This window comes from Lissotriton helveticus, chromosome 4_1, assembly GCF_964261635.1.
Source record: "Lissotriton helveticus chromosome 4_1, aLisHel1.1, whole genome shotgun sequence".
Taxonomy (NCBI): Eukaryota; Metazoa; Chordata; class Amphibia; order Caudata; family Salamandridae; genus Lissotriton; species Lissotriton helveticus.
Genome location: NC_136063.1, coordinates 706,063,324 through 706,083,126, shown reverse-complemented (window position 1 = coordinate 706,083,126; position 19,803 = coordinate 706,063,324). Strand labels below are relative to the sequence as shown.

The following is a 19,803-nucleotide window of genomic DNA, read 5'->3' as shown; positions in this document are numbered from 1 at the left end:
CCGGAGCCGCCGGTTCTACAGCGGTCGGGCAGCGGAGAATCAGTGGGCCCTCAGCTGATGGGAGCAGAGTCACGGTAGACTTGTGTGCCATTTTGGCGAGGGGCTCGGCTGTGGTCGGCAGAGGCCTACATCGCAACAGGCTGTGGCAGAGAGGCCGAGGAGCGCTGTGACTGAGAGCGTTGGCCGGGAGTACGGACCCTCGCCCTGGAGCTGACCGAAGATACCTGGCATTTGGTGGTTGGAGGTCTCCCACGGGGCTGCGATCCGGAGACGGGATCCGGGGCGGGCGACCCAGTCGGGGTTCCCCGCCGGTTGAGTTTGCAGCCGGCTGCGGCCTGTGGCCGGGGGGCAGAGAAACTGTGACTGCCGCCCTGGGAGGCTCTGAGGCTGGCTGCGGCGCTCTGGGATCGGAGACCCAGTGATGGTGTCTAGGCCCTCCCATACCAGTGCGGGGAGTACGCTAGAGGGGGCCCGCTCGGAGGTTGCAGCGCGAGGAGTTGGTGGCCTCCGGCCCCAGACTGAGGAGATCGACCGTGGCCTGGGGCACTTATGGAGTCAGGGGGTCCGCCGAAGGAACCGGAGGCGGCTCCCAAGCAGTGGGCATTGCCTCGAACTGGAGGAGAGCAGAGGAGGCCTACGGAATCCCCAGTGATAAGGGGCAAAGTGGCTGGCCATTAGAGGAGGAGCCCAGAAGACCAGCGTAGCACCGGCCAGTAGTGGTCTCGGACCGTGGAGAAGCCTGGGGGAACCTCGGACCTGGGGTGAGGGTCCGCAGTGGGCGACGGGCTCAACAGCATGCGGAGACTAGAGTCTTGGCCCAGGGAGCCCCGGGAGCCCCGGCTGCGCCCATTTTCTGGACCTTTCTGCCTGCAATCTACTCCGGTGAGGGCGGCGGAAGCGGAGGAGTGGACAGCCCCGGTAGCTGGTCGGCCCGTGTGGGTCTCAAGCTGGGCCCGGGCAGGAGGGGGCTGGCTGGACCGGCTGGTGGCCAATCGAGGGAGTCAGACAGCTGGTGGGCCTGCAGTGGAGGACAGTATCCCGGGCGGTTGACCTAGCGATCAGACTGGGCCTCAGGTGGGTGCAGTTCGGCTGACGAAACAGGGAGTGCCCGGCGGAGGCTTGCCGCACATTCGCATTGGCCGGAGAGTTCTGGGGGTTAAGTACGCTGGGGCCGCGAGCTGCCCTCGCATAGCCTGCCCTACGGTACGCAGCGGGGCCACACTTGGCAGTGGAACACTTTTGAGGAAAGAGAGCGGCCTACCAGGCTATCTAAACTTGGCGAGCGGACTGGTGTGGGGAGGACCTGACCTGGTATAGAGCAGGGAATAGCGGGATCGCATCACCCGGTACAGCGCATTGGTCCTCCATAGCCTGACACGCTGCCTGCAACACTGAGGCACCAGTTGAGCGACGTCGCCACATGGAGGAGCCGGCTGCTTGGGCACTTAGTGACCAGTGAGAGACTCCGGAAGTGAGACCCCTGTGCGCAACATATGTATCATGTCCGTCTCGAGGGTCCGTAAATACAAATCAGTGAAGGACCTGTTTGCTAAGTCCCAAGGACCCAATCGCCTAAAGACATGGCTGCAGCTGCTGCCCGCCTGGCCACAGGTCCTGTGGACGGCCCAGAGCCCATCACAAAGGCCTTCTTAGAGCCTCTATTCACTGCGTTGCGAGATGACATTCATACCTTTAAAAAGGAATTCTCAGAAGAGCTCAAGGAGGTTCGCAAGGATGTTGACGGCATAGGGGAGCGCGTAGCGGAGCTGGAGACCAAGAATGACGGGCAAGACACCGAAATCGAGGCCCTACAGCAAGAGATACTGCGGCTCCACGACCAGCAGGTAGACTTGCAAACTCACATGGAGGACTTGGAAAATCATTCTCGTCGCCATAATGTGCGGATCCGGGGAGTAACACTGCCCGAAGATACCAAGGATCTGTTTGGATTTACCAGAGAACTTTTTAATCACATCTTGGGACGTCCGTTAGAGTCAGAACTTCGACTGGACAGAGTACATAGGGTGGGACCTCCGCGGGCCATGTCGGCCCCTCCACCGGATATCTTAGTATGTGTGCAGGACTACCGCACAAAAAAGGACATTCTTCAGAAAGCCCGACAGCTACACCCTCTGTCCTTCAGAAATCAATCACCGGTCTTATTCCAGGACCTGTCAGCACTTACGCTGCAGAAGCGTCGGACCTTCAAGCCTGTTACGACATACCTCCAACAGCACAACATCTCCTACAGCTGGGGCCACCCATTCCGAATAGTGTTCAAACTCAACAACAAGCTCTATCAGCTCCGCTCCCTGAAGGAAGCATATCGCCTGCTGGGGATAGATCCACCAACAGAGGAGGAGGGGCCGGCGGGCCGCTCTGGGGGAGCTGAGACCTCGGGATCCCACTGGCGCCAGCAAGGTAGAAGACGCCGTGTCAGGAAACCTCCTGCGACCGAGATCAAGGATGGCCAGCGAGCCGCAGTGGAAGCAGTCGCCTCAGAATTGACCTCGCCTCACCCCAGTTGACTTTTATGGTTTCATCCTTTGCAGTTGTTGGCTGTTTGTTCTTCTTGCCGGGCCGTGGGCGGGAGGGGCGAGTGTTAAGATTTGATCGCATTACCCCATGCTAATACGTTCTCGATTACCTATGAAGGTGATGGACTATGGACTTTTGAACTTTGAGTTTCTTGATGAGGGGGAGGGGGGGCCTTTGGGGGAGTTTGGTAGGGGAGGGGGCGAGGGTGTCCAGTGCTCCATGTTCGACTTCAGTTCACGGCTGGCATGATCACACATGCCCGAGCGACCTCTTTCCACTATACATCTGCCTGCACCAATGACACTGCCCACAGGTTTTCCAACGCTAGCCTGACCTGGTTACTTACCGGTAATGCCTCCTACCACCCTTAAGATCTTTACCCTCAACGTGCGGGGTCTCAATAACCCTGTTAAGCGACGAGCGATTTTGTCCTGTTTAGAAAACACACAAGCTGACATATGCTTACTCCAGGAGACCCACTTATTGGCACGTGATTGCTATAGGCTGCGCTCCCGTAAGTTTCCCACTCAGTTCTTATCCTCATGCTCTACTAAGACGGCGGGGTTGGCAATTTTAGTGGTGCAGCAGTTCAAGGGGGAGGTAATGCATAAATGTGCAGAACTCAAGGGGAGGCTTCTGACATACCGCTTCGCCTTAGGCGGCCTCACTTTTACCATTGGTTCCCTCTATGCCCCGAATGAAGGTCAAGAAAAGTTCTTACAGTCTGCCCTCACTGAGGCCACAGCCACGCCAGACCGTCATATTATCTTAGGGTGCGACCTAAACCTGGTGTTTGATAATCTCCTGGACAGATCCAGTCAGCGCATCCACCAAGCAGGCGCACTTTCTGCAGACGGCCTCGAGCGATTGTGCGACTTAGACCTACACGACCTTTGGTGCAGGTTCCATCCCCGAGATAAAGAATATTCCTATTATTCTAATGCACACAAAACATATGCTAGACTAGACCATTTCCTAGCTTCGGGCCCAGTATGCACGCTCACGACCACAACTGAGATAGGGGTTGCATCACTTTCAGATCACGCTCCAGTCCTCGCCACCCTTACCCTCCCACCTGCATCGCGTCCCCCCAGAGTCTGGCGCCTTAGGGACATGCTATTGCACAGGGCTGACGTTGTGAAACGCATTCAGGACACCATTAGCGACTACCTTTCTCATAACGCCAACCCAGATACGACCCCTGCGACCCAGTGGGCTGCCCTGAAGGCGGTAGTTCGGGGGGAGTTTATTGCCCTCTCAACGGCGGATAATAGGTAGCGCCAGCGTAAACGCGATGAACTTACACAATGCGTTCACGAGTTGGAACATATGCATCAGAGGACGGGAGCCCCGAGAGTGTGGAGGCAACTTAAGGCCATGCGACACCAACTGACGGCACTTGATCAGGACCGCGCAGAGTTTGCGGCCCTGAGACTGCGACATGCCTACTATACCGGGGGAGATAGGTGTGGCTACCTGCTGGCCAACAGGTTACGGGAGACACGTCAGCAACAAAGTGTTAAGGAGATTGTCCGGCTGACGGGACTTGCGTCTCGGAGGACGCTGAGATAGCGGAGGCCTTCCGCGCCTTTTATGCCACTCTTTATGCTGGCAGCCAGTTGGATAGCTCCGAGGGTGCCTCCTTTTTGGACTCGGTTATGCTACCCTCTCTGACTGACCCCCAGGCGGAATACCTAGAGAGAAATATTCAAACGGAAGAGGTCATCACTGCTATTTCCCGACTTAAATTGGGGAAGGTGCCAGGACCAGACGGCTTTTCCGCAATCTTCTATAAGAAGTTTTGCACAGTGCTCGCCCCGATCCTTACCCGACTGTTTAATACGTTTGCGGAACAAGGAGCGATACCGCCTGACCTTTTAGGGGCTTCTATTGCAGTCATCCCGAAACCCGGGAAGGACAAGACTGAATGTGGGGCTTACCCGGATTCAGAGGGTGAGCCGCTTTTGGCAAAAGCTGACCATCTCCTAGTGGGGATTTCTATTTACGTAAAAATCGTGCTCAGAGTGAATTGTGCACTGTAATTTTTAAACTTCCTGTGTTATTTTAATTTTAATTTGCGCTGGAACGTTTGCCTGTATTTTAATACGGTGTTCTCATTATTGACCTGAAACGTTAGCATCTTGCCTAGACCCCGGTCCGCCACGGCCTGTGCCGTTTGTCGCGGAGGGTCGCATAGGCAAATACTCACTTCCGCCTGACCCCATTGCGGAAGAGACTGGCAGCGCTCTAGCTTATCCGGCCCCCTTCCCTACTTAGCTGGGAGGTAGGCGCGGACGCGCGCAGCGGCACCCTGATTCAGAGGGTGAGCCGCTTTTGGTAAAAGCTGACCATCTCCTAGTGGGGATTTCTATTTACGTAAATATCGTGCTCAGAGTGAATTGTGCACTGTAATTTTTAAACTTCCTGTGTTATTTTAATTTTAATTTGCGCTGGAACGTTTGCCTGTATTTTAATACGGTGTTCTCATTATTGACCTGAAACGTTAGCATCTTGCCTAGACCCCGGTCCGCCACGGCCTGTGCCGTTTGTCGCGGAGGGTCGCATACGCAAATACTCACTTCCGCCTGAGCCCATTGCGGAAGAGACTGGCAGCGCTCTAGCTTATCCGGCCCCCTTCCCTACTTAGCTGGGAGGTAGGCGCGGATGCGCGCAGCGGCACCCTGATTCAGAGGGTGAGCCGCTTTTGGTAAAAGCTGACCATCTCCTAGTGGGGATTTCTATTTAGATGAAAATCGTGCTTAGAGTGAATTGTGCACTCACTTCCGCCTGAGCCCATTGCGGAAGAGACTGGCAGCGCTCTAGCTTATCCGGCCCCCTTCCCTACTTAGCTGGGAGGTAGGCGCGGACGCGGCAGCGGCGCGCAAAAGGCAAGCCCGTCCGCGCCAGAACGATGCCAGCTGCCACACCACTATCGTATTTTTGTGGGTCCCCTCTCGCCGGCTATTACGATCTTCCAAAAATGGCTGCCATTACATCACCTCTCATCAGGTACGCACGGAAGGAACTTCTAGATTTAAACTCCCCCCTTATCGTGGCGTCAGAGGCACTATTAGACGACATTCGGGTGGCCCCTTGTGTACGTAACATAGAGCCACCTGTGGAGAGGTGGACTGAGGGGGGCGAAGCTCAGGCCGATCGCACCAGCTCAGTGCAGGCGAAATGTACGGCTGTATATTTTAATGCTAAATCGATTCCAAGGCACGCACTGGAGATATGGAGCCTTCTTGATACTGAAAATCCTGACTTGTGCTTTATATCGGAGACCTGGTTGCATGAGCATGCTATCCCCGACCTTCATATAACTTTTCCTCAGCAATACGCCATAATTAGGTCTGATAGAATAGGAGGAAGGGGGGAGGAGTACTGATTGCAGCTAAGGAGAACATGCATGTCCATATTATAGAAAGTATGGTAGTTGACGAGACAGAGATTATAGTTTTTAGAATGAGTGGCCTGGGAAAAGAGGTGTGGAAAGGGGCATTGCTATATCGATCCCCTGGGAACAAAGGAGATTTTGCTAACACCTTATTAGAAACCATAGCTCCCCACGCATTGACTGCGGACAGGATTCTGCTACTGGGTGATTTTAATTACCACGCCGATGACCACTCAGATATGGAGACAGTAAAACTAATCTCTTCTATGAGAACCCTTGATCTGAACCAAAAGATTATGGGTCCTACCCATCAAGCTGGACATACGCTGGATCTCTTATTCACTAATTCCCCTAATATTTGGACGGACTCCCCTACTCCATTACTGTGGACTGACCACTACCTGGTGAAATTTGCTATAAATAACTGTACATTGGAAATGCCTAGTAAAATAAACAAAAAAGCATGCAGAAATATGAAAAAGATCACACTTGCTGCCTTCTCCGATAACTTTCAGAAAGACCAAATAGATCTGAAGGCTAAAGTTAACCTAGCAGCAATTCATCTGGAGTCAGCCATCGGCAGGGCACTGGATAGGATTGCCCCTTTACGAATTAACAATTACAGGGAGAAGCTGTCACCCTGGTTTACTGACCAATTAAAAGATCTTAAGACCTTGACAAGAAATGCCGAAAAAATATGGCGGAAAAGTAAAAACTTAAATGACCGTAAAGCCTATCAAACCTTGCACACCAATTATATGAGGGAAATAAGAACTGTTAAGAGGACTCACTTAGCTGAACGAATAATCAAAGCTGAGAACTCTTCTTAAGAGCTTCACCATATTTTAAAGGAATTTACTTCCTTTAAAAGTCCACAATCAACGCCAAATACTGAAGAGTGGACGGAACAGCTCTCTAAATTCTTAGAGGATAAAATAACAAATATATGTAACTCCTTCGGACTAGACACTGTATCCACTCAATACCAAGACCAGGACTCATATATAAACAAATCTTCCCCGAGGTGGGCCACTTTTGAACTGTTTGATAAGGAGAAGACCATGTTAGTAGGGCGGAAAATAAAATCAGGCTCTCCAAATGATCAATTGACTTCTAAACTGTTTGCCATTCTTGCCCTGGCGCTAGTGGATTGTTTTTCAAACCTTCTAAATAAATCCCTGATAGAAGCTGAGGTCCCAAAAATTTGGAAGGCGGCGAGAGTGAGACCAATTTTAAAAAAACCTGGTACAGACGCTAATGCCCTTATAAATTATCGTCCCATTTCCTTGCTGCCATACTAAGGAAAAGTGCTGGAAGCATTTGTAAACGAACAGTTGGTTAACTATTTGGAGAATAATGACCTACTTGACCCATCACAGTCGGGTTTCCGTGCTGCCCACAGCACGGAAACAGAACTGATTGAAGTTGCTGACAACATTAGGCTTGCCTTGGACAAACGTCAATCTTCTGTTCTTGTCCTTTTAGATCTGTCGGCGGCCTTTGACACCATCTCCCACCAGATCTTGGTTAGAAGGCTGTGGGAGTGTGGTGTCAGGGGGCAGGTACTGAATTGGTTTACCAGCTACTTGGCCAACCGGACGACTACAATTCAAGTAGATAAAACCTTGGCCAGTACTCGGCCTGTCATTAGGGGTGTACCTCAGGGCTCTATCCTAAGCCCCTCACTTTTTAATGTTTACATGGCCCCTCTGGCCAAAGTGATCAGGGCATTTGGCTTTGACGTGTTATCGTACGTCGATGACACGCAAATACTGGTCACACTTGGCCCCGATGTAAATGAGACAAAAGGGCGTTTTAGAAACTGTATGGTAGAGGTAAAAAAAATGGATGGGCCAAAACCACCTTCAGTTAAACGGCAGTAAGTCCGAGGTTATGCTGTTTGGTAAAGCGAGTGAGCACTGGACCCAGGACTGGTGGCCATCAGAACTGGGGGAGTGTCCCGCCCCTAAGGAATCTGTCCGCAATTTAGGTTTCCGCATGGATAACAAGTTATCCATGAAGGACCAAGTTAACCATACTGTGGGCACCTGTTTCGGAATTATGCGTAGTGTACGCAGGGTCTTTAAATGGATACCAGCTGAAGCATGTAAAACTCTGGTTCAGGGCCTGATTGTAAATAGACTAGATATGGCAATTCACTACTTCTTGCCATAAACGAGTGCCATATTAGGAAACTGCAGGTTTTGCAGAATATGGCTGCTCGTCTGGTCTTAGGCCTTCCCCGAAGATCTTCTTCATTGCCGTGTTTGAAAACCTTACACTGGCTCCCTGTAAAAAAAAGGATTACTTTTAAGACCTTATGTCTGGTTCATAAATACTTGTATGGACGCGGCCCACAATATTGGACCCAAAAACTCACATGGTACATACCTGGCAGGCAGTTGAGATCGAGCACTAAGTTATTGCTCACGCCTTTCAGAGCTCAAACTGCCAGGAATGGTGGTCGTGCCTTTTCTTCTATGGCACCATCCCTCTGGAACAAACTACCTCTGAGTCTACGTAATATTGCTGAACATATGAATTTCCGCAAAAAATTGAAAACCTGGCTTTTCTGCTAAACCTATCTACTGCTCACCTCGTTTTCAGGACTGTCTGCATGCGCCATGAGACTCCCTTGGACTAGACTAGACCGTCCGATATCCCTATTGAATGTTGACCTTAAATTGTACACTGGAATCCTGGAAGCCCGACTGGCACCTCATTTGCCCAGACTTATAGATCCAGATCAGGCAGGTTTTATTCCTGAACGCCACCAATAGATAACACTAAACAAATTCTCCACCTAATAGAGAAAGCTACCCGGCTGCCTGGGGAATGTATGATGTTGGCGATAGATGCCGAAAAGCCCTTCGATCGCGTCCACTGGCCCTATCTAGAGCAGGTCCTGGAGAGAGTGGGGATCAGGGAGAAATTCCGCACCTTTATTTTTAATTGCTACCAGTTCCCTACGGCCGTAGTCAGGGTGAATGGCTACAGCTCCGCCAGTTTTATCATTGAGAAGGGCACGAGGCAAGCGTGCCCATTATCGCCCCTTCTCCTCTCCTTATACATGGAACCCCTGGCACAGAAAATACGACAGAATCAGGCAATCACAGGGATCAAATTTGGTGGTTATATTCACAAAATCAGTCTCTACGCAGATGACGTACTGATCTCACTAGGCACCCCAAAGACGGCCTTGCCGGCGTGTATGGCAGATCTAGATGCCTTCGCCAGGGTTGCCGGGTTCAAAATAAACTCACACAAATCGGTAGCCTTGGATCTCTCACTGTCTCCCCACACAAGATCTTACTTGCAGGGTCTATTCCCCATTCAATGGGCAACAGACACAATCCCATATTTGGGGATCCAATTGGCCTCCTCACTCCCCACTATAGTCGCTACCAACTACACAACACTCCGCGGGAAAATATGAGGGGAGATCAACCGGTGGAGACATTATCCACTCTCCTGGTTGGGTAGGATTGCGGCGGTCAAAATGACTATTTTTCCCGAGATCATTTACCTTTTTCGTGCACTCCCGCTACGACCACCCGCCGGGTGGATCCGGCAGACACAATCCGATCTGGCCCAATTTATCTGGCATGGCCGGAAGCCCAGAATGCGGGGAATGTTGGTTACGCTTGCCCCAGAGATGGGAGGTTTGGGGGTTCCTGATCTCCACAAGTATTACCAAGCGTCGCAATTGCGATACCTGGTTGAATGGAGCAAATGGGAGTCAGAGAAACACTGGCTATTTCAGGACCAGGCGGTGGCGGGACGACCACTGCAGGAAATCCCTTTTCTCCGCTAACCCCACAGGCCCCCTAACCTGTACGCTTCGTACATAACACGGGTTCCCCTGGAAGAGTACGATGCCACTAACATAGCACACGACCTCACAACCTTCCCTTCTCCACTCACTCCTTAGGGTTGATAATCCCGACTTTACCCCGGGCGCAGAGGAGACGACTTTAGCCCATTGGAGGCCTGCGGGTTGCCGCTTCTTATATCACATTTATGGAGCTGAGGGGGTCGTTCCCTTTTTAGGTCTCGGCCTGTAATCGCATCCGAAGGATGCGTCAGGCTGGAGACTTATAGCTAGCTGACACCGGGGAATGAGGGATACAAAACTGTCACGCGCTTCTGGCCGGCTGGATTCAGCTGCTTGCACGCGCACCAACATTCACGCATGCGCGAAGGCACATCGACTCGCTCACACACACACCCCCTATCCCACAGTCACACACACGCACTCCAAGACACATACACACACACGCACGCACACACGCGCACACACACATACACAGGCCGCCCCCGCCCGCCCGTACATGCTTTCCCGCCCCTCCGCCTCCCGCCCTCCCGGCCGCCCGCCCGCCCTCCCGCCCGCCCGCAGCAGCAGCTCAGCAACGCACTCACCGGCTCTCCTCAGCTGCAGGGCCCGGCAGCAGGACTCGTCTTCCCTCGTTAGGCACCGGGGCGCAGGGTAGGCTCCTGCCTGCTCCGGTGGTCCCAACACGGCTCCAATCGCGGCTCTTCCGTGGGAGGCGGGGTAGGCTCCCGCCCTCCTACTTCCTGTTTCCGGGTGTCGCGCCGGCCTGCCTGACTTCCTGGTCGCAGGCCGGCAGAGTAACGAGGATACGAAGGCGGTATTTATTTATTTATGTCAACACGGCTCCAATCGCGGCTCTAAAATATTTTGCACTCTTTGCACAATATATTTGTGATGTTTACACTTACCTATTTGAAATTAAAATGTCCAAATGGACATTTAGTCAATTACCATTAAAAAGTTTAACTTTTTTTGCTAAGATATTTTTGTAATCTTTTATGCAAACAAATTTAAATACTGCATAAATAATTTTAACAACAAATACTTTATATGTAGCTTTTTATGTACATAAGAAAACTATAGCATAAAGCAAAAACAAATTGCCATTTACAAGAATAATAGCTCAAACTTAAATAATGCCGAGACCTATTGCATTGCAAATGCTTGTTCCAATTCAAACAGGAGTATGGCTTTCCAAAGACAGAACGGTTACGCTATTTACAAGTGCGGCACTGGGCACTGCAACTGCAGGTACGCGCAAGTGCGGATAGACGGCTCCTCCCATACGAGCGATGGCTCATCTCCCTCACGTCCGATGCTAAACTCATTTCTGATTTCTACAAGATGCTACAAGTTACACAGACGCACATACACAACCCAGGCAGGGAGCGATGGGAGAGAGAGTTAGATAGGACCCTTAGCCACAAGGAATGGGATGGGATCTACTACAGGGCCCGACACTTGCGTATCACATGGGGCTCACGGAGACGTTTACGAAAGTAGCAACATACTGGTACTACACCCCAGAACGGCTACATGAGATGGACCGCAGTTGAGAGGCGACCTGTTGGCGTGGCTGTGGCCAGGTTGGCAACCTAGTATACTTGCTGTGGGACTGTGTACAGATTCAACCCTACTGGACGCATGTGCTGGATGAGGTAGATAAACACTTTGAGACGGAGCTCCCGCGCTTGAAGGCTTATATCCTATTAGGGCTTCCTAACCCACTGACCTACCCTAGCGATCCCGTAGAGGTAGACAAATAGCTATTGCACTGGGCTCTGTGGTACAAACATACTCACACATTGGCGTACCACCACCATACCTTCCTTTATCGGTTGGCTGCACAGGTTGTGGCATGTGCTCGCAATGGAGAAATTATCACTCACTATGGCGGGGGAAGGAGACAAATATGAGGATCTATGGCAACCATTTATGTCACTCTTGACCACCGAATTTAGGGAAATCACATGCCCCCATTATCTGAGATTGTTGAGGCTTACGGAACCAAAGAAGGCAGATTCTTAAATCGAGCATAGCTGCAGGGGCACTGTTGGGTGGAGGAGCTGGGTGGGAATAGGGGCGGAATGGGAGCACTGGACAGGTGGGAGGAGAGGGGCTTTGGGGGGGGGGTGGAGTTTATCTATTTTCCATTCTTTCTTTTCACTCTTTCACACCATGTACGAGCACTTAACTGATTGTACTTTGAACACTGATCCCAGGACTATAATGGACTTTATTTGATTGAATGTCTTGCTATTGAAAGTTCACGGATAAATGTACATGGAGAGGTTTCTCTGTCTTTCCTAGCTGATTTCATTCAATAAAAATAGTTAAACCATAAAATGCATGCTAAATTCAGAGCTTGCATGTTACACGTGCTGTTCAATTGTATGGTCTTGCAAACCAGTGAGTAATCAGGTGTAGAAGGGCACTCCTCGCCCTTTAAATAAACTTCTTTTCCCTCCCTCAGGCATCTATTGGTAAATGGCAGAGACCAAACTTCATGGACATAGGCGCTTCCCAATGGTTCATATCTGCCTATGGCATAGTGTTTCATACATTAACTGAATTTAAACAAGGGAAAGGGCAGTGTTATTAACCCATGAATGAGCCACACAGCTGAATTGGATTCAGCAACAGAAAAAGGTAAAGGGTCCAACTTTTCAATATGTAAAAGTGAATATGCAGCATCCTTAACTTAATAGACATAAACTGTTGTTTTTCAGTCAAATGAAACGGTAAAAATAGCAAAGAGGTATTCATGTAGTCCCAAGGCACTTTCCCAGATTTTAAAGTTTGTAAAGTCCAAGCAAACTGCATACTGGAACGTAATTGATTTTGACCATGGTACAAAACAGACACTTCATCCTGTACAATATCAACAACTAATACGCTTATGCTAACATAGCAATGTGTGCAAGCAGGGCCCTGTCTTCACTACAGTAGCACAGGGGCAGAGCTGATTTGCACATAGCCAGTGTCTAACCCAGGGTGGTGTGGAGTGCAAAAAAACTATGGATTTAGGCCCAGATCCTTGTACTGGGGTGAATGTATGACATTGTACTACATTCTGTCCATCAACTGTGTTTTTTGCAATTTTCACCCCGAGTGGGCTGGGTATGTCAGACGTGAGTCCCAGGCTCTCCACACCACTGGAGTCAAGCTATCCAGGCTGATGAAGGCTGATAGCCAGAAACCGGTCCTTGGATGCTTGATTCCGGTCAGGGAAAGACATGGCTTGGTAGTTCGGACTGGACTGTTCCCATGAGGCACAGGGTCAGAGCTGATTTGCATATAGCCAATGTCTAACCCAGGGTGGTGTGGAGTGCAAAAAAACGATGGATTTAGGCCCAGATCCTTGTACTGGGGTGAATGTACGACATTGTTCTACATTCTGTCCATCAACTGTGTTTTTTGCAATTTTCACTACAGTAGCACCACTTACAACAGACATACGTTTCCTTATATCTGAGATCACTACACTTAAAACCTAGAAGTCACCTTCAAGGCAAGCCTTTCAATCCTGACGGTAGTGTGCTCAGTCGTAAGTGGGAGTGTGCCCCTGCATGAGCTGGACACCCTTACAACCTTCGGAGTCAATTCTCCCAGTTTGTAAGTGCATCAGTCATTACGATATATAGAGTGGCCATGCGTCATTACGCGATGCCTATCTCTAAACTGGCTGTAACGAACCCTGTCATGTTTGGTATCAAAAAAGATCCTCTGGAGGCCCTCAGTGCTCCCAGTACCAGTCTTCTAGACCCGAACAGCAAACTATGGCTGCTGCCGACCAGAGACACAATTCTGCCCTCCTGCTGCTGAACCAAGCTTGAGCAGGGGAAGGCAGTACAATCAGTTTCCTGTCACAGGGAGGTGTGACCACCTCCCAGACAGGACTTAGTGTATTGGGACAGGGTGGGGGCACTTGCCAGCACCACTAGACTGCTTTGAAGGGCACATTTGGCGCTCTCCTTGCAAACTCCAGTTGAAACCAGCTCAGGAAGCCGTTGGCTCCCGTTCCGTTCTGGCGCGAAACTAGACAAAGGACATGGGAGCATCCTCCACACTGTCCAGCCTTTCCTCTGGGAAGGACCCCTGAATTGTCCCAACCCTTACCTTAGTGTACTTAAGGGCTTACCTGTGGGTGGGTCCCTTTATTCGTCGTGGGACAAGATTCAGATTCAAAACCACCTCAACTTCAACCATCTAGGCACTTTGGACTTCGCTGGACTTGACTTTGGGAACCGAGACTGCAACTGGGAAGACTCCTGCGGCTTCTGGTCTCGTCTTCCTGCCAGTCTTCTGCAACATTCGTCGTGGGACAAGATTCAGATTCAAAACCACTTCAACTTCAACCATCTAGGCACTTTGGACTTCGCTGGACTTGACTTTGGGAACCGAGACTGCAACTGGGAAGACTCCTGCGGCTTCTGGTCTCGTCTTCCTGCCAGTCTTCTGCAACATCCGTGCCTGTGCTCCATGAAGGTTCTTCACAAGACCTATGGATATCCAAGATACCCGAAGGAATCTCCCATGGAGTGAAGAGTCACTCCCCTGCATCTGCAGGCACCACAACTAAGCTGACTGGTCTGCTGTTCCTGATTTCCTATGGACTCTGAAAGGTTCAGCAACACAGGTGGTGGTTCTTCACCTACCTCCAGGCCTGCCTTGTCTTCAGAGCAAGTTTGAAGCCAGTATCCCTCGTCTGAACTACTGGAGCAGTATCCTTGTGCACGGCGTTGACTTGCCATTACCAAGGCTTGTTGACTCTCTCCTTCATAGATCTTCGGACTCCGAGAATCTCCAGCCTCAAGCATCTCCCGCAGCGAAGATCTTCACCTGCACCGCATCCTTTGCACCGTGGGCCTCCTTCTTTTGGTGAGCTGCTCAAGGTCCTCTTGTGACTCCTGTGCCTCTGGCCCGTGGGTCCTCTTGAGGGTCTTCTTTGGTTCCAGTGGGCACCCCTGTTTGCTCGGGCCTTCTCTGCCTTACCTGCTCGTGGTGGGTAATTTGGACCTTGCTGGTCTTGACACTGTACCTTCTTCGACGACATTCATTGGTTGCCGTTGCCCAGGCTTGTTGGTGCCCCTGCCAGACACTGACCCCTTGGCTCTTGACATCCGACGTGGTACAGCTCTTGAACTGATCCTGGTTGTCTACAGCATCGCCTGGTCCACACAGCTGCAACTTCAAGGGCACAGTCAACTCTCCTGCATCCCCGACATCGGTGGGCATTCGTCTTCCGTGCCTCCTGGTAACTCCTGAGTGGCATAGACTCTACCCCCTCTGCGTGCAGGTCCCTCTCATCTTGAATCCACATTTGAGTTCCACCGGCCTCTTTCACCAACGGCATCTTTGCTGAAGTCCTCCATTGTGGTCTACGCCATTTTCCGATGTCAGTTCTCACCTATGCACCCGGCTTCCTTTGTTAGGTATCCTGGTTCCTGGGATATCCACAGGTGGGGTGACTCTTCAACCTTCCATCTTTAATGTGGTGTCTTCATGGTCCGCTGGAAAGGGTCCTTTATCTTTAAAAATGCAACTGCGACGTACCCATTGACTTGCATTGAGCACGCGGTCGTGGTCCCACTCTGCACACAGCCTTCGTGGGGTTCCTAGATACTCACCTTGGGTGGTCCTTGGATCTCCGACTCTTCTAGGTCTTCTGGGTCCATTCACAACTTAGGTCGTGGTTTGCATTCCACTATTTTAGTATTTGGTTTGGCCTCCCCCTGGAGACCACTGTATATTTGTGCTACTTACGTGTTCTATTTCGAAAGTGTTTGTGTGTATTGTGTTTATATCTCCGGGTAGGAGATAGTGCAATGTGTTAGTGAGTGTTTATAATAAATACATATTTTTATAACTACACTGCGTGGTTCTTTTTCACTTAATCTATACCATAAGATTAAGTGCTGGTAAAACAAGCTGCTTTACACTCCTTCTGAACTAAGCCTGAAGGCTGCTCTTCACAGCTATCACTTAGAGAGCTTTTTATGGTTGTCTAATACCACTAAAATCACCATAAGAGGTGTCTGGATTAGTGCAGGGTGCTACACTTACATAAGTGAGCACCATATACTAAACCAGCCTCATACATCGACCAACTCTTCATGGAGTATGTTGGTGCAAAGAAAGGTTGGGCTGTGCAGAAGCGGACCATTTCCAGATGGGTCATGCTCTGCATCAAAATCTGCTACACACTGGCGAAGAAGCAACCTCCTAAAGGTTTGCGGGCTGATTCCATCAGAGCTACAGTGGTCATCACTGTGTTAAATCCAGTCCTGGATATCTACCAGGCACCAACGTGGGCTTCCCTGCACACGTTTACCAGAAATTACTGTCTGGACATTCAGGTCCACAGGGATGGTGCTTTGCCCGTTCAGTCCTGCAGGACTTTTTCATTTAAAGTTGGTTCGCAGACCCTCCTCTGAGGATGGTATTGCTTGAGTATCTATTCTAAGGTAAGGAATCTGCAGCTTGACAACTCTATCAGATGAAGTAGTTACTTACTTTCGGTAACGCCTTATCTGCTACAGACTATATCTTGCTGCAGATTCCTTACGGACCCACCCATCCTTCCTGCTCTGCGAACAGATTTATCCCATTTCAGGGTCCTTGTTTTGACACACCTGTGGTCAGTGTTCTTCATAGCTCTGCTCTTCTGGCGTGGAAAGTCATGAAAAGAAACTGACGTTAGCGTGCCTGTGTGGCGCCTATATAGGTACTGCAACATCACTTGGCTTGGACAATGGCGATGACGGACGCAGAGCGATCAACGCCACCTACCAGCGTGCAGGGGTACTGTTTATGAAAAATCTTCCGGAATCAGTCTGACGCCTTGGGTAAATTCTAAGGTAAGGAATCAGCTGCTAGATATAGTCTACCAGATAAGACGTTACCGAAGGTAAGTAACTTGTTTGTCATGGGCAAACACTGACCATGCATGTGCGACATGACATGGGCCTACTCAAGGATTGTGGTCAGTTTGGACAGGGAGGGATGCCCAAAGTGCTCCCCTTATATTTGTGAAAGGCTACTGCCTTTGTCAAGAGATAAGCAGCACATGCGCAGTGGTTACAGCATACCATGTAGTGATTAGTAGAAATGAACAGGCTCTATTTATCTGTGTCACTGGAGTGAGGCCTGTAGGCTCACTCATTTAAAGTTCCACTGATGTGTGCTTAACTCACCCTTGGCCTACATCGGTATGGTGTGGAGTGCTGCTCAGTGCATGCGTATTATTTATGTGCTGGGTGTATGTGTGCCTGTGAATGTTACAGTACAGGGATCGTGCAGGTCATATATGTTATAGGCATGTGCTAGGTGTATGTGTATCTGTGAGTGGTACAATACATGTAAGAGTCTGGGTTCCATTTTTGGGAAACCCAGGGGAAACTGGAGGAACATGAGGAGGTAAAGAAACCCCCCTGAGACATAATTGTGGATTGTTGCATTCCTGTGAGCTGGGTGGAACACACCGGAGGAAGGAAGAACCAGGCTCTTCACTGGACTTTAAAGGGTGCTTTTTGATCAGAAGAGAGGGCACTTGATAAGGGGCCTGGGCATATCTCAGGAAGGAGATGGGGCAGGTAAGAGAACCGTAAAGAGCCTTTTGGCCCGTAGTGAAACCACTTGCCAGCCCCTGGATGCACCTCAGTGTGACCTGAAGGTTGAGTAAGCTTTTGATACACATTATCACTGTAGCTGATATCCAGGTGTAAACCTCTAGTCACTCCCATGGCCGGTGTTGTGACAGACTGCTTTCTGGAGGAAGGGCAGCGCAGAACAGAGGGCATTTCAGAAGGTAGTTGAACCCCAACATACACTTCAAAGACTCAGTCTCTAAATCATATTTGCTGTCTGGAAATGGACTATAAGAAGGGGAGCTTGAGGCCCTGAAAATTGTCAACTGTCAAGCACTCAGTCGGGCTGTGTGAGGAGGAGAAGCACTGCAAGACGTCTGCCTGTAGCCAGGACTGGGTGACAAGTCCTGCTAGTCTCCCAGCCTGGGTGAAGGGGACATCACCTAGGGACTTCAAGACCACCTACCCCTGGATCACCAGAGATGACTGCTTGCCAAGACCAGTATCCCCTGTGAGGAAGAGGAAAGCGCTGAGTTGGAATCTAGTCGATTGTAACCCTGTAGGAAGGTGTGAGGAGGTGGCTGCTGCACTGATCTGGTCACTGCCTACACTACACTACACACACAATTCTCCATCAGAATACACCGACCTACCTCGCTAACAAACTCACAAAAGCTGGTTGCTCCCGTTCCTTGAGAAGCACAAACACCTTCCTTCTTATCCCCCCCCTTCAAAAAAAGAAAACCACCCAGTCTCGGTCCTTTTCCGGCAACGCTCCATGCATTTGGAATGCCCTTCCAACTGACCTTCGTTGCAACCCTTCCTACCCTTGCTTCAAAAAAGAACTGAAACTACATCTCCTCAATAAATATTGGGGACCATAATCCATATCTGCTATCTTCCACTGGCCACTTCTATCCGACCTCAGATACATCCGCCTCCCTTCTTTTCAGCATTACTTCGCCCTTCCTCCTCGTCACTTCCACCTCCCTGTTTACCACCTTCACTCCTCCCTGCACCCCCCCTTCCCTTGTCCTCCGTCTGCCCTCATTTCTGCCCCTCCTGCTCTCGTCCTTACAAACCCAATTCTGACCACCAACCTCCCTATCCTCCTCTGCAATTTTCAATGTTTGCCTGGTTATTTTTGATTATCACATCTCCCACTTTTCGGTGTTCTTATTTCCCATATTCATCATTTTGAAATATGTCTGGCGGAGACTTATATGTTGTTTATACTCATTTATGCTATGTATGACCCATGTCTTACTGACCTTCTTGTCTCAAAAATGTAAGGCGCTCTGATACCCCTGGGTCCAGCCAGCGCTATATAAAACCTCTAAATAATAAATAAATAAATAAACTGCCTGTGTGCATGGAAAAGTCGGTGACCCCCATATGCTAGAGGTGGGCCATCCTGAAGTTTGCTGTGACCATTGTTGCACTGATTGGGTCATTGCCCATGTTCAGGTTGTAAATTGGCGACTCCATATGCCAGCATTCCAGGTTGTGAAGAATGCTGCTGTGAGGATCGGGCCGTAGCCCATTTTCTGAACTAAGATTGCGACTTTGTGCAATATTGCAATATTTACTGTGTAGCTATGTTTGTGTGCGAATGCTGACCTATCTTGGTGTGAGCGTGCAGACTTGAAGGGGGGGGGGGGGGGTGGTGGTGGGGTGGGGTGGGGTGGGGTGGGGTGGGGTGTGGTGTGGTGTGGTGTGGTGTGGTGTGGTGTGGTGTGGTGTGGTGTGGTGTGGTGTGGTGTGGTGTGGTGTGGTGTGGTGTGGTGTGGTGTGGTGTGTCTCTGTGAACTACCTGGTCAATCTATTCTCAGGTCTAGCTATCTTTGAATCGATGCGTGGGCATGTGTATCTGTGTGTGTGCGTGCGAGTGCTTGTCACGTTATAGATTTGCCCCCAAATATAGGTGTGGTTAATGGGTCGGTTGTGTGCATTCATGCTGAACTTGTGTCTGCTGTACTTCTGTGTGAATGTGAGGGTGACTGCATATATTCCCAAACCTATCTCTCCTTTTCTATCGCTGTGTAGCGGTACATTTAACTTTGCAATGAGAATGTTGGCTTGTGATGTGTGTATGTGATGTGTGTGTCCCTGCTTACCCTTTGGCTGGGTCTCTAGGCTCTGTGTAGATGCCTGTTTGTGCGTCGAAATGATGGTGTGTTTTATTGTAATATCTTTGGCTGCATGTTTGTTTGCTTTTGGTGCTTTCTGTTTTAGGTCTGGTGTTAACCAAGATCTTTTGATATTAGTAAAATTATATATGTGATATGCTTACTAATGGGGCTTTCAGCCAGTCATCTTAATCCTATACTCTGTTGTTGTGCCCGTCGCATTGTTCTTAAGCCCTCGCAGCATACAACATGGGTCATTTGGGCCAGCCCACCTGGGCCATTGGTTAACTTAACTGTGAATCTCCTCTTTCACAAGGT

The 19,803-nt window shown here is 50.1% G+C and overlaps 1 protein-coding gene across 3 annotated transcripts in view; it reads left to right on the top strand.

Moving 5' to 3' along the window:
- SPIDR (scaffold protein involved in DNA repair) overlaps window positions 1-19,803 on the top strand; it is a 2,204,159-nt gene that overhangs the window by 1,593,796 nt on the left and 590,560 nt on the right. The window lies entirely within an intron of this gene.